Raw genomic sequence first — 14,352 nt, 5'->3', positions numbered from 1 at the left:
GGAACAATGCACTCCTTGCTTAGTTATGGCAAAGGAAATATTTTATGATTAAAAAAAAAATCCTGACAGTTTCCCCCTGTATAAGAGGAAAAGTTTTCATGACACCTTGCTGCTGTCACTTACACGCAAGGCTGGGAGACTTGGTTTGGAATCATCTCTCCCGCCGGGCTCGGGGACTGTCGAGTGCCAGTCCTGACTGCGCGAACAAAGGGCCCTCGGGCGAGGGAGCGCTGTCCAACGTGCTGATCAGATCCAGGCGCGTCTGGACCCTACCACTCAGACTGACAAAGCTGCGAAACCTTAAAACTTGGGGCTGAGTCCCTTCCTGGCTCCCTTCCTGTAGTCCTCCTTTGTTCTCTTGATGGAGTGGGAGGGAGATTTTGAACCTTTACTCATCAAAACCTGTCTTCTGAACCGGCTCTTGCAACGATGACCTGGGGTGGGAGGGGGGAGGCTCCTAGGGCTTCTCCCCAGGTTCTAGGAACAGGCAGCAATTTGAAGTTGCTGAGCTCGTTGGAACGCTCCCTGAGCAGACTCAGGTGGATATCAGAGGCCGCATTCTGGACCCCCAGGCTGCCTGCCTCGGGAGCCTGTTGTTCAGTGGGCAGGTGTGAGAGCTGCAGGTTCCTGAGTGTGTGGGCGGATGGAGTCTGTTACTTGCCATCCCAGGTCTTTCTGTCACACACACTGTGTTACCTCTTGCTTGCTGCTGTTTCCTGCGTCTGAGTGTTCCATGTCTGAATTACATGCTTGCATGAAACACTGGGTATTGTGGGGGAATCGGCTGATTCAGCACTGGCTCTCCCTTGATTCCGTCTCCAGCCTGGAACAACAGCGCACAGGGCTGTCTGAGCCTGCAGTCTGCCGATAAGAGTTTAATAGAATTTCTGAATGCCAAAGGTTTGGGATGTAAAATATCCCAGTACTTGCAGTGTGTCCAGAGGAGGCAGGAAATGGCTTTTGAAGAGAGCTCTTAACTGAACGTGTCCTTCTATGCTAATGGGTGTGAGCTTAGGAAAGAATAAAAACAACGTTAGGCAGTTGTGGCCGGGGCCACAAGCTGTTCTCATCTGGCTGATTAATATTTCATCCTCAGTTTGACCAGCGAGGGCTTGCCTTTATTTCCTATTGGTCAAATTAAGAGATTGCTTTGAGTGCATTTTGTCTTTTATTTGTTGAGAATAATGTGTGTGTAAGAACTGAATATACTTATTTTCAGCATGAATCTCCTTGGTTTACATGCAATGTGGGAGCAGCTCTGCAAGTTGAAAATAACTGCTTGTGGAGGGTTTTTCCCTGCCCTTCAAAAACATTCTCTTAGAGAAAGCTAAATGTTTTGGTTCTGTCTCACTTATGCTTTTGGTGGCCTGAGCCCTTCAGTGCTGATTGATGTGGGACACACACACATTGTGTCCCACATAACGTACCAAAAACTGATACTTGCTGTCTGTCGCAATCTCTGCACTGAATTTCTGGGCCATGGGTCTCTCTGGCCGTCTCGCCGGCCTGTGACAGTCCATTCTGTGCAAGTGTCTGGAGTTCAGCGTGTGTCGTGTTTCACAGTGCAGTTTCTGACAATTGGATTATGATAATGAACAATTGTTTGCTAGCTTTGTCTGTAAGAAGAGGGACTTCAGATAGTAAGCAAGAATCCCCAGCTCCTGGCTACTCTCACTGACAAAATTCCTACATTTATCCCTAAGTGTGGAAAAAAAAAATCACAAGCCTGACACCTAAGAAAGTAAACAATTGGATTACTTAAAGAGTGGGTGGGCACTTCCATTGTGTGTGTTATCAATTTTTTCTCTCCTGATTTTCATTGGCTAGCTCCTTGCAGGCAGTTTGAATAAAACTCAAAAAGATGGAACTTGAGTGGTGTGCTTCCTTCTGGCTGGGAAAAACTCAGAGGTCTCAAGGTGTAGGATACATGTGTCTTCCGAGTGCTCAGGCTCTCTGTGAGAGCATTTAATGATTTTCAGACTGGAAACAAAAAGGAAACGTATGATAAAGGCAAAGTCTCTTTTCCTCACCTGCTGTTTGTGTATATGACTCTTTTTTGGTCTGTGACCATAGGAACCTTATGCACTTAAAAAATATATACATATCCATTTAAGTCACTGATACTTAGATATGCAGATGAGCCACTATGCACCCCTCCTGGCTCATCTGAGTAATAAATTCTGCAGTCCGCTCTTTATGATGGTAGGTCATATTCCTAACCACCAATAAATATTGTAAAGTACTTTCGCTGCAGCCGTGCTAACCCAGGGCATCTGTCATTCCGGTTGCTGCTATTAGGAATTATTGGACTGAACCACTGGTGGAGAAAGCAGAGGGGGGTGAGCCTGGTGGTAGTGACGTGTACTGCCCTTTTGTGTGTTTTGCATAAAAAACTCCAAATCGTGCTGCATATTAATTATGAATCAGTGTGGGCAAACGCGGGCACCTTCTGCTGGCTGAGGCTTGGAGCAGGAGACAGGGGCTCTGAGGGCCTGGGCACCTCTCGCTCCCCGTCAGCAGATCCATCTTTCTGATGCTATACTGTAAATTTATTTCACCTCGGAGAGTAAACAGATATATTGGAGCCCCAAGGGTTCATGGGTAGCGTATTTACAAAGGAGTCTCTCCGCCAGCCCGTGCCACCGCTGCTAATGAGAGCGGTCATTAAGTAAATGAGACGTCGCCTTCAGCTGGCTTAGGAGTTCGCACACTAAAGGGAGAAGATATTTAATTGAAACCCGCACACAGGCTTCCCCACATGTGACCGCTGGAAGCGAGGCAGCCGCCTCGCCTCTCCTCCCGTCCATCCGCACCCCCCATGTAAATTTCATGATTGCTTTCCGTGATGTCATTTTGAAAGAGGACAGACAATAGCTGTGGGGAAAGGTAAGTCAATGTTATGTTCTTTTGCTGACAAAGGCAGATGCCCAGTGCTTGGCTTTTCCCCTCGGGTGGAGACGGGGAGAGGGCGCGCGCAGAGTTAATTTCTAAGATGAAGGCTTTCTTTGCTGGAAGAACAGGTCTGAGGATGGCTTTTTAAAGCCGCTCTGTTGGACTGAGGCTTTCTCCTCCTCCTGGGTCTGCCGGCGGCTGTTTTCCTCCCTGTTCTCTGTCCCTCCTTGGCTTGCTCACGCGCTTGGCTTCTCCGAGAATTTAGTGAACACATTGTGCGTCTGACAGAAACGACAGTGGGGGACCTGGTGTTGAGACGAAAACTTTATGTGCTTTTCTGGAAGAGGAACACAGATGTATCTGCAGCCAGGGGACCTGGCAGCTGGGTTCCCTGGGAGAACGCTGGCTCCTTAGGCAGAAGATCGCTCTGCAGCGGGGACGCCGTCCGGACCGCGTTTGTGCCCCCACCCAAGACGGAGTAGAGATGGTCATGTGAGCGCCCTGTCTTTGCGTGTCACATATTTCTAAACTTAAGGGTGCGTGTCTGTGGGATAGACGCGCTGTTCCCTTAGGCTCCTTTTCTCGCTATGTGATCGGGGTCACGAGTGTGTTTGTTTATGGCGCTAGTAACTGGATTTTTGTGTTTAAAACTACAAATCAGGCTTAGCCAAGAAGTCTGTGTGAGCCTTGAAAGATATGATGCCTTTGCCTCTAGGGTGATGTGCTCTGGGCCGTGGACTTTGTCCGCTGGATTCACTTTCCTCTTTGTGAATCAGGAAGATAAACAAGCCGCCAGCAGCTCCTGGGTTATGGTGTGGCGTGCCCTTGTCGCGAGAGTTGCTCCTTCTAAGTCACAGAGGGCTTCTCTGCTCTCGGCATTACCTTTGCATCCAGGGACATCATTGGCTGGTAAAGTTGGGCTTTAATTTCTGAGACAAAACCTCTGAGAGGAGGGTCTGGTAGCAGGGTATGGGCTCGGTCCTGAGCCATCAGACTGTGTCACTTTAATGGCGATAACGGCTGTGATTGTTATCCTTTTGGGAGAGGGAGTTGAGAAATTTTGCCCCGGTGGTTAAAAGAAAAAAATCAAAGACCTGAGGACTGAGGCTAGTGGCTGAGTGAACAAAAGGCAGGGGAGCATTGGGGCGAACCTGGAGGAGGCGAGCCTCAGTCTTGGGTGAGAGGATGTGCCTGGACTTGGCCTCCTGACCCAGGGAGGCTGGGTGGGTGCTAGGGAGAGGCCCAGGTTCCTCACCACCAGATCTCCCCGCCCTGGCCCTGTGGCTGTGACTCTCACATCTTTCCATATGGCCCTGCTGATTAATGGTAAACAAAAGAACGGGAGAGCAGCAATTGGAGTTTTGTGGTGCCAGTGGGGAGGGCTGGACCGGAGCTGTTGGCTATGCAGAGGAGGCTTGCTTAGGGTTTACAGGGCAGTTTGTTTGCAAAGAGAAGGAAGTAGCTTCATGACCCCTCTGTCCTGCAGAGCTGGAGATGGGGGCCCCCCCCTCCTGTGTACTCACAAGGGTGTCTGCTGATCCAGGGGCTGAGCGGAGCCTCAGAGCTGGCCATGGAGGCCTTGTATGCTGCAACTCCTTGGGTTCTGGCCCTTTGAATGATGGCCCTAGACACGGGTATGGGAACTCACCCAGGGCAGAGGGGCTACCTAAGTAGGCGGGGCGGGGGGGATGTAGTGGTCCTTGTGACTTCAGGCATTTCCCACAGGTCTGGAGGCAGCCCCAGATACTGGGAGCCGATGCTCCAGACTCTCTTGGAAGGTTCTTGCAGGAGCAGCGGTCATCTGTCACCCTGAATGCTTCTGATGCCTGAGGGAGGAGGACCTGCTCTGAGATGCCCTCACACAACGGGCAGAGTCTTTGGGGTTGTGAAGAAGCTCTGTCCCTGGGGTCACAGAAGATTATCCTGGAAAGTCCTGTCTGTGCCCAGGGGCATCAGGGAGAGGCCAGTAGAGAGAGTGCTGGCATAGGAGCGTGCTCTGGGCACTCAGACCCCACCAGAGAGCTGACCTGCAGCCCACCCTTTCTGCGTGAAGCTTGGCCTATCCCCTGGCCTTGGCTGGGGTGGGTGTTCTCTCTGATGCTGCCTGGAATCAGGGGCCTTCCTCTCTGGACCCCTGTCCTCTTCTGACCTGGAGTCATCAAATGTGCCCACAAGGACCCGGGTGACTCTGTGCAATGGAGTGGGGGCACAGGGGGTCTGAGCCAACTCTGGGAACTGGTTTGGGGGGCCTGGGGTGTGTGTGTGTGCAGCCCACCCCCCTGCTGGTGGTGCCGATGGCTGCATGGTTTGGAATGCTGGTTTGCATGGCCAAGCACTGGGCAAAGAGGGCAGGATGAGGGACCTGCAGACTGAGAGCATGTGAGAAGTGCCCCTAGGCCTCCGGCTGCTGCCCTGATGACTGGTGGGGGCCGAGGCACTTCCGCTCTGGTGAAGAGAGAGTGAGGGAGGGTCTACTCACACCCTCCCCCTCCTCCAATGGCCTGAGCTAGGGAGGGGGGCCTGGAGCAACCAGAACTCCCAGGTCAGCACTAGGCCTGGAGTGGACAGAGAGGCAGGGCCCAGGGTGGCTCCTGGGAGAGCAGGGGCTGCCCTGTCACCTGACCCCACTTCTTCAGAGAAGGTGATTGGGCGACCAGTGAGCCTCGGCTGTTGGAGAGAGAAACGCCATCCTGGGCTTGGAAGACCCCTCTAGACCCACTTCTTGCTGGCTGTTACCCTGTAGGAAGCTGGGCCCGGGAGTTGCGAGGAGGGGCCTGGCCAAGGGCCCTCCCCCAACCCAGCTCCCAACCCTCCTGTCTCCTCCTTCCATGTACGCTCACTCATGAATAAACCAGAAGCTGGTTGTCTACAGAGGTAGTTTAACAGAATTTTACAGGGACAGTCTTTGGGAGCGGGCGTCATCAGGAGATTGGTCAGCCTGGGTGGAAAACGCTGTTTCTCGGGAGTGCGAGCAGTGCCCCGAGCTGCCCCCTTGCCTGCCCTGCTCCCTGGAGACCCCCGCCGCCCTCTCAGCCCCTCCTGGGTGCTGGCCAGGCTTTGGGGTCCTCGGTGTACATCCTGTTTTTCACAGATGGCTGAATTTCCCCCAAATGTTGCTTTAAAAACCCTCAAAACAAACCAGGAGGCGTTTTCTACCTGACTTACAAAGGCTTTGCTCTCAGACGAGTTCTGGGCTGGCTCCAGAGAGAGCAGAGTGGAGACTGCTCGCCAGCAGGGAGCACAGTTCTCTTGATCGGCCTCCTTCTTGTCAGATCCTGCGTCCAGGTGTCCATCCTCCTTCCCTCTTTCATTTTTATTTATGGTTTGTAAATGCAGTGTTGTTTTAACCAGATGCACTGAAAGGAGGAGGAGGTGTAACCTGCCTCCATCAGGATTAGTCCCGGATGGAGGACCAGAGCCCTTGCCCGAGGGCTGGCGCTCTGAGACCCCAGGACCCCTTCCGCTGCTTAGGCACCTGGAGGGGCTGCGTGGGCCTGTGCGGACATGCCTGATGTGAGGGGTTTCTCGGGATGGCAGACTGGGAGCAGGGCCGCGTGTGTGTGGGGTGTGCTGGGGACAGGCCCTTGGCACCGCAGGGTTCAGGGTGGCGGGCAGGGAGAGGCGTGTGTCCATCCGGGCGTGCCATCTGGCCGAGTTGCCGCCAGACAAGCCCTCACGCCTGGCTTCACACCTTGATCCCGGTTGACGTGGGTTTGAGGGCTCTGGTGGAAGCCACCTGGGGCCTCTCCTTTTCTCCCATTTCGTGGCCTAAAAACTCCATACTAAAGCAGCAGCGTGAGAGAGAGCTCCCCGGGGCTCCAGGCTGGATGGGCTGCCCTCCCCTCGGCCTGCGCTCAGCACCCCCATCTCTCTCACCTCAGACTCCAGACCCAGGGCCCTCCTGCCCCTGGAAAGGAGAAGGGTCCAACTTCTGTCCAAGGGGGCAGGAGCTTCCTGCTCTTATTCCTCATTCCCGTGCCTGCTTTCCATAGTCCTAGCCGGTCAGACACCCTGAGGTGCAGGCCCAGGTGTGACCCAGCTTCCTGCACATCAGGCTGAGTCTCTGGAGTCTTCACTTGACTTCAGGGTATAAAGTGGCTCTGCCACTGTTGTCCGTATGGGCTGCCCAGTGGTTTCTGAGTGAAGGAGCTGCCAGGAGGCATCTCACAGACTCAGAGCTGACCTGTGACATAACTGAGGTGCTCAGGGACAGTGACTGTCCTAGGGCTCCCAGACCCAATGGTTCAGAATGGCCTGCTTGCTCACTGGACTCTGCTAAACAGTAAATTGGTTTGTTAACCAGTGATTTTCACATGTAATTGTTCAGTGTCTTATACAAATTTCAGATCTGCACAGCCTGACTTCCCAGGACCCTAGACCTCCCAGGAGGCCATCTGGACCACACTGGCCCTCGCTGCCCTTCTTGGTGCTTCCCCATTGCCTGGGAGATGTCCTTAGTCTGTCTTCCAACCTGATTCTCTATCCCCTATCCAGGCCACGCCGAGACCCCTGGCCCATCTCCTGTCTCCTTTCACCTCCAGCTCCTCTTTCAGCCCCAAACAGATGCCATGCTGCTCTCTTGGTGTTCCTCCCAGGAGCCGCAGTCATGCCCTAAGTGTTTCGTTATTGAAACACCTCTGCTATCGTGTTGCATCAGCCTTGCGGGTGTTCCCACCTGCCTTGGAGGGGGCCTACAGGCCACCAGGTTGGGGGTGCCCAGCGGGCAGTGTCCCTGCACTTGGTTCTGGCCCACACACGGGTACTGGCCGGGGTGCCCTTATAAACTCAGGCCCTGGGCTGTCAGTGCTGGGCTAGACACAGCCAGGGAAGGTTCTGAATCCAGGTGGGAAGAAGAGCTACTTAAGGGTCTGCTTCTGAGTTTTCCCTCCACAATCTGAGTGCATGTACTGTCAGCCAGGGTGGAAAGTTAGTCTCTGTTGTCCATGCTGAGGGGTGTTTCTTTCTTTATTATTTCTTTATTATTATTATTGTTTACCCTTCTTTTTAGTATTTTAAATTTATTAATTATTTTAAATTGGAGGATAGTTACAATATTGTGATGGTTTTTGCCATACATCAACATGAATCAGCCATGGGTATACATGTGTCTCCCCCATCCTGAACCCCCCTCCCTCTTCCCTCCCCACCCTAGAGGGGGTGTTTTTGTTATTACCTTTTAGTGATCTGGTTGTGTTCTGGCTAAATAACTTCGATTTTTGTGTATCTCCTTTTATTTCACGAAGCCCAGCCCCCAACCCTAGCTTCCTGAGGTCTCATTTTGCACCAGAGCAGGTTAGCTGTGAGGTCCCCTCCCCCAACACACATAAAGCAGCACTTTTCATGATGTGTGAGTGTCGTGAGGAGCTGTGAGCTCACCCGCCTTCCGTCATCCTGAGGCTCTGATGCTTCCGGAAATGCCACTGAAGCTAGCAGAGAAACCCACAGAGACCCGAAGTCAGTACCTCAGTCCAAAGGGAGAGAAAAGGCGGGTTGGATTTGACCTTCAATTGCAGCTAGCAAACTTTTTAGCCCCCTCAAAGGCTCCAAAGTGGTGTGTAATGGCATAAGTGAAGACTTCTGGGTCCTGGCTTCCCTGAGCCAGCTGCAAGTCACACGTCCCGTCTCTGGGTTCAGAACCTGCTGTGTGGAATGGGAGGCCTGCGCTCTCATGCTCAGCCTGCACCTCTGGTGTCTGGGGCACCCGGAATGGGCTCTGCTGTGACAGTCAGAGTCCCACTCCTGCCCTGATGCCGTCCCAGAGAGCATCCCGACAGCGTGTCAGCTCAGGGATGGCGGGCAGGGAGGGCTCTGGCCCTCCATCCGGGACTAATCCTGATGGAGGCAGGTTACACCTCGTCCTCCTTTCAGTGCATCTGGTTAAAACAACACTGCATTTACAAACCATAAATAAAAATGAAAGAGGGAAGGAGGATGGACACCTGGACGCAGGATCTGACAAGAGGGAGGCCGACCAAGCCTCCCTGAGCATGCGTGTCAGCGAGAGGGTGGGGGTGGGGGGCACAGGGCCTGGAGGGGCTCTTCCCACCCCATCATGCCCCATCCCGGTGATGGACCCCTCACTGTCCAGAGCCCTTTGGAGGCGGCTGCCTCTGGTCGGCGTGGTTTGCGTGCTTTCCACATTCTGCCTTGTTGGCGCCCTGTGGGCTCTGCGTGCCCATCCAAACTGGGAAGCTAGTGTGTGCAGCCCCCTAGTATTTCTCACTTAAAGGCAGGAGAGGGGGCTGTCCCTGAGCAGTGCAGGAGGCTGATAGGTGGGCGTCTCTGCTGGCCATGCCTACCCCGAAAACCAGCCACCGCACAGGGGCCACTCCGAGCCCTGGGTCTGGGGCTACGAGGTCAGCCCCCCTGGGCTTGCTCTCCTCCCCCAGACAGCAGTGCTTCCAGGTCTGGAGTTAGAGGGATGGGGGTGGGAGAAGGAGAGTGGACTGCTGTCAGAAACCCCTCCCTCTGACTGCGAGGCCCCGGAGCTGCCTGGACCTCCCACCCTCCTTCCTGGTCCCCTCTCCTTCTGAATTGGACATGAGCCAGGGCAGAGACAGGCCTCAAGGGACCCTGGAGCAGCTTGGTTTTATTCTGTTTGTACAATGAGAGTCCATTCTAGTCGAGTTAACTGCAAGAGCCTAAGTAAAGTGTGGTTCCCAGAAAGGGGGAAATGGCCATTTTCCCTCTTCTGGGCCAGACAGTTCTGACTCCTACAGGGGATATTCAGGGGACTCTGGGAGCTGTGGGTGGGCACAGGCCATGACTGACACCTTCCCTGGCTCCTCCCCGGCGTGCGTCCAGGCTTGGTCGGTCAGTGGGTCAGGGGAGTGGGGAGAGGCCCCCAGCCCAGCACCCCTATGCACCGAGTAGCTGTGCTGTGCCTGTTTCCTGGGCTTCTCCAGCCCCTTGTCCTGGTCATTCCTCTTGGCCTCGGGGGTTGAGGGAGGGCAGAGAGCTCCCCATGTGCTGCCTGCCCCTGACTTCTCATCTGGGGGTGAGGCGTGTGTGCCCGGATGGAGGTTGAGGTCAGAATCACTTGTCCTGACCCCTGGTGTTGAACTCTGTGTGGGGAGGCTTTCTGAGAAATCCTGTGCGCCTGCCTGGAGCAGGCAGCATGCCGCCCACACTCCCGCTTCCTGCACCTGCCTGGGTGCCTGAGTCCTGGCTCCCACCACTGTGCCTCTTCCAGGACACTCAGCCCGCCCTGAGGCTGCGAGAGTCCCCACCCCTCATCATCTGGGGGCCGTCCCCTGCTGGCAGGCTCCCTGACAGGCCGCCTGGAGAGCCAGTCCTGTGATGGGGTTTGAAAAGTCATCATTACTGCCCGGCTGTTTAGCTGTTGTTTTTACAGCGTGGGTAAGTTTAAAAGAAATAATAATAATCATATAAGAAAGACTCAGCCACAGTAAGCCTGCAACATGCTATTTGCATTTTTAAGGAAACACTTCTTTGAGACAGCCTGGGTGAAAGGTCACTATTTGCATATAAATGGAAAAGAAAGTGTACGATGCTGGAAGTTACATCTATATTATTTTCTCAGCAGTGAGCTGCTGTTGGAGAGATTAGGGGACGTGGCTTGCGTTTGGCTTTTATTGAATAGAGAAAGCACCAGCGAGGCTGATTTAGAAGCAAAATAATGAGAAACGTGCAGAGCGATGGAACTGCCGACTCCCCTGCCCCCACTTCTCTCCTCTCATTTTCACCTAAACTCAGCAAAAGCAGGTCTGTCTTTGCTCCACTCAGCAAGTCTTCATTTTACTTCTCTCTGAATTCCAGCAAAAAAAAAAAAGAAGAAAGAAAAAGAGCAAAACTTGCCCTCATTTCCCCATCAGTCCTGTTTGCATTTCCTGCCAAAAGCTGATCCGATGGGTGGTACACCAGTGCTGCCTCCAGACCCTGGAAACCAGGTCACAGACAGGCCTGAAGCAGAGAAGGGGGTGGGGAAGGGGGAGGGGGAGGGGCCACCCATGTCAGCGCTCCTAGGGGCGCCAGGCACCCCACCCGCCAGCTCCCGGCCCAGGACCTGCAGTGACCAGGGCAAGGGTGCTACTCCCTTTTGGATTTCCAGGCTTGTCAGATTCCCCCAAGGGCCTGCCCTGCCCTGGCTGTCCCCGACTTTCCTGCAGGTGCTGGGAAGACAGCCTTGATCCAGGACATTTCTTCTAGGAACAGTTCTGGGACTTGGGAAGTTGAAGGGCTCTGAGGAGACCCTGGGGCTCAGCTTCAAGCTTTCATCACAGAAGCCTCCACTGACTGCCTGTTACTGAAATCTCACCCCCAACCATGTTATTTTTAAAAATATTTAGTTATTTAGCTGTGCTGAGTCTTAGTTGCAGCACTTGGGATCTTTAGTTGTGGCACATGGGGTCTAGTTCGCTCACCAGGGATCGAACCTGAACCCCTTGCTTTGGGAGCTCAGAGTCTTAGCTACTGGACCACCAGGGAAGTCCCAGATGTTTTTTTGAAACCATCTCAAATTCACAGAAAACTTTTCAGATATAGGACAAACTTTTTTCTGACTCACTGGAGGTATATCTGCCAACCTGTGCCCATCACCCAGAGGGGTTTCCAATGAAGAAGTTCTCTAGAACCACCATCACTTGGGTGGTCTGGTCCTCAACAGCATCTCAGTAGTGGGCTCGGGACCACAAGGTGTGTTGGTCTTGGTCAGGCAAGATTTGCTCTTGGCGACGCCCACTGTAGCTCTTTCCCCGGGTTGGCTGTTGCCATCCTAGTGTCTCTCTAGCTGCAACAACACTTTCCCCTTTGCAATGAATAAGTACTGGGTTGGCCAAAAGTTCACTTGGGATTTTCCACTAACCCTAACACCTTATGGAAAACCCAAGCACACTCTTTGGCCAACCCAATTACTTTGGGGGGAAATGACGAATTCTTCCTGAAACTACCAATTTCTTCATTTTTATTGACTCACAATTTATTTTAATCCAGTGGATTATAATCATTATTTTGATGCTAAGATTGTTCTGCTGGATAGGGGGACCTACCAGTGCTGGCAACTGTGTCCTTCTGATGTGTGTGTGACTCTCTGAGCTCTCCCAGCCTCGGGCCTGGAGCCACCCCTGGATCTAGTGTGGACGTGCTCCCAGCCTTTCAATGCACATGTGTGTGACATGCACACACACCTGGATTTTCTTGTTGAAAACCACAGGTTCATCCTGACAGCTCTGACTCCAATTCCCCCCAGGATACTTTCTAGATTTCTCCCTTTCCACATGTGTAACTCCTTCCTCACTGCTGTGAGAAATCAGGCTCCTTAAGCTTACTGTTTGATCAGCCTTGTTTCTGTGCTGGGCCGCTACTTACCGTTCCACACGCGCTTGTCCCACCTGTGGGCTCCGACACTCGCTCTTAAATGACGCCCTGCTCTCCGCTCCAGGCCAGGCCTTCAGGGGCCGCATTTGCCTGGGAACATAGGTTTATGGGTTGTGGGGCAGGACAGACCCAGCAGGATTCACGACCTCAGGACCAGATTCTCAGCCGCTGCCGGTTGCCCGTGTGATGCTGAGAGTCACCTTTATTCATTTATTTTTACTGCTAGGGCAATCACACACACCAGATTATTTCTCATACAAGCTTTGTGTTTCTTGTAGCTAATTTTCCCTGTCCCTTGTTAACTTTCTTAATGTCCAATGGGGAGTGTGCTTGTGAGACTGTCTGGGGAGGGTTTTTATTCTGTTGGGTTGGTGAACGAGGATTGAGATGAAAGTAGGAGAGAATTTTTCCTTTTGAGTGGGAGCTGTGTTTATTTAGTTGTCCTTGGGACTCTACGGGGGATCAGGTCCGGGACCACCCATCCAGGATTCCAAAGTCCATGGATGCTCCAGTCCCTCATAGGGAATGCTGGAGTATTTCCTATAACCTATACACATCCTCCTTAGATTTCAAGCCATCTATCTCTAGGTTGCTAAGAACAGCTACTACAATGTAAACGTGGGCTCCCCTAGTAGCTCAGGTGGTAAAGAGTCTGCCTGCAGTGCGGGAGACCTGGATTCGAGCCCTGGGTTGGGAAGATCCCCTGGAAGAGGGCATGGAAACTCACTCCAGTATTCCTGGAGGAGCCTGGAGCTGGAGAGGAGCCTGGTGGGCTATAGTCCATGGAGTCGCAAAGAGTCGGACATGACTGAGCGACTAAGCACAGCACAGCACAGCATAATGTAAATGCTGTGCAAATTGTCGCAAATCAAGTTTTCTTTTCGGAACTCTCTGGAATTTTGGAGGGAGTGTTTTCCGTCCATGTTGGTTGACTCTGTGGATACAGATCGTGCAGACGTGGGGACAACTGTACTGGATTTCAGGGCCCAGACTTTCAGTGGGTGTGTGTGGTCAGTTCACGGCTTTGGGGTGAGGTGCTGAGCTTCCAAGGGTGCCTAAGGCCTGCTGAGGGCTGCAGAGGCTGGCCTCGCCAGGCCAGATGCACAGGCAGGACACAGGGCGTGTTTTCCTGGTAGGCTCGTCATGGGAGGAGGGTCCTGCTGTGGTGGAGGGAGCCTGCGTGTGCTGCCCTGGGCCCTGGTGCCGCTGCTGTGCAGAAGCGCTGGTCTTCTCCTGGCCTGTGTCCCCAGAGTGGTTGTGGGGTGGGGTGGGGTCTGAGACGCCTCGCCCCACCCCCGACGGCCCATTCCACATCACTGCCTATACCCTAGCCATCCTCTGCCTATATCCCTGGACACAGTCCTACCTGGGTTGCAACTGGGTCTCCTGGTGGGCCCCAGATCACAGGCTCACAGAAGCCAGGCTGGGAGAACTAAAGGCAGCCCACCAGACCTTCTTCCCGTATAAGAGACTCCGGGGTGGGGGTTGGGGGGGCTCACTGCCCCTCCCCCGAGCCTCTGCACCACTAATCTAATTTCTGTTTCTATGAGTTTGCCATTTCGGGACATTCCGTAACTGAAGAACAGTACAATATGTGATCATTTTGTCTGACTTCTTCCACTGAGACTGATGGTGTTGAGGTTCACATGCTTTTTATTGCCAAATACCGTTTGGTCATATTTTATATTGTCCATTCAGCAATCAATGGACATTTGGGTTGTTTCCTTTTTTTGGCCAGCATAAATAAACCTGTGATGAAGAGTTGTGTACAGGGCTTTGTGTGGACATGTATTTTCATTTCTCTTGGATCTGTATCTGGGGGTAGAATTGCTGGATTCTGTGGTAAGTCTATGTTTAGTATATTGATGGACCACCAGACTGCTTTCCAAATTAGCAGTGCCATTTTATCCTCCTGCCAGCAGGGTACACGGGCTCCAGTGTCTCCACATCCTGCCCAATACTTATTGTCTGTTTTTTTTTTTTTTTCTTTTTAATTATAACCATTTTAGTGGGTGTTCAGTAAGATCATGTTGTGGTTTTGACTTGAGTTTCCCTGATGACTAGATGATGAGCATCTTTTATTGACCATTTATATGTTGTCTTTAGATGAATGACTGTTCAAAT

At 52.8% G+C, this 14,352-nt stretch overlaps 1 protein-coding gene across 3 annotated transcripts in view; it reads left to right on the top strand.

Annotated features, from left to right (window-relative positions):
• Nucleotides 1–2,446: 2,446 nt before the first annotated feature.
• Nucleotides 2,447–14,352, top strand: part of MYT1 (myelin transcription factor 1) — a 62,433-nt gene continuing 50,527 nt past the window's right edge. For all 3 annotated transcript variants that reach the window (XM_020875362.2, XM_070472382.1, XM_070472381.1), the window contains exon 1: nucleotides 2,447–2,886. The gene's annotated coding sequence lies outside the window, so the exon portion shown is untranslated. The remainder of the gene's footprint in view (nucleotides 2,887–14,352) is intronic.

This window comes from Odocoileus virginianus, chromosome 9 (assembly GCF_023699985.2).
Source record: "Odocoileus virginianus isolate 20LAN1187 ecotype Illinois chromosome 9, Ovbor_1.2, whole genome shotgun sequence".
NCBI lineage: Eukaryota > Metazoa > Chordata > Mammalia > Artiodactyla > Cervidae > Odocoileus > Odocoileus virginianus.
The sequence above is the reverse complement of the archived record's forward strand: the minus strand, read 5'-3'. Positions and strand labels throughout refer to the sequence as shown.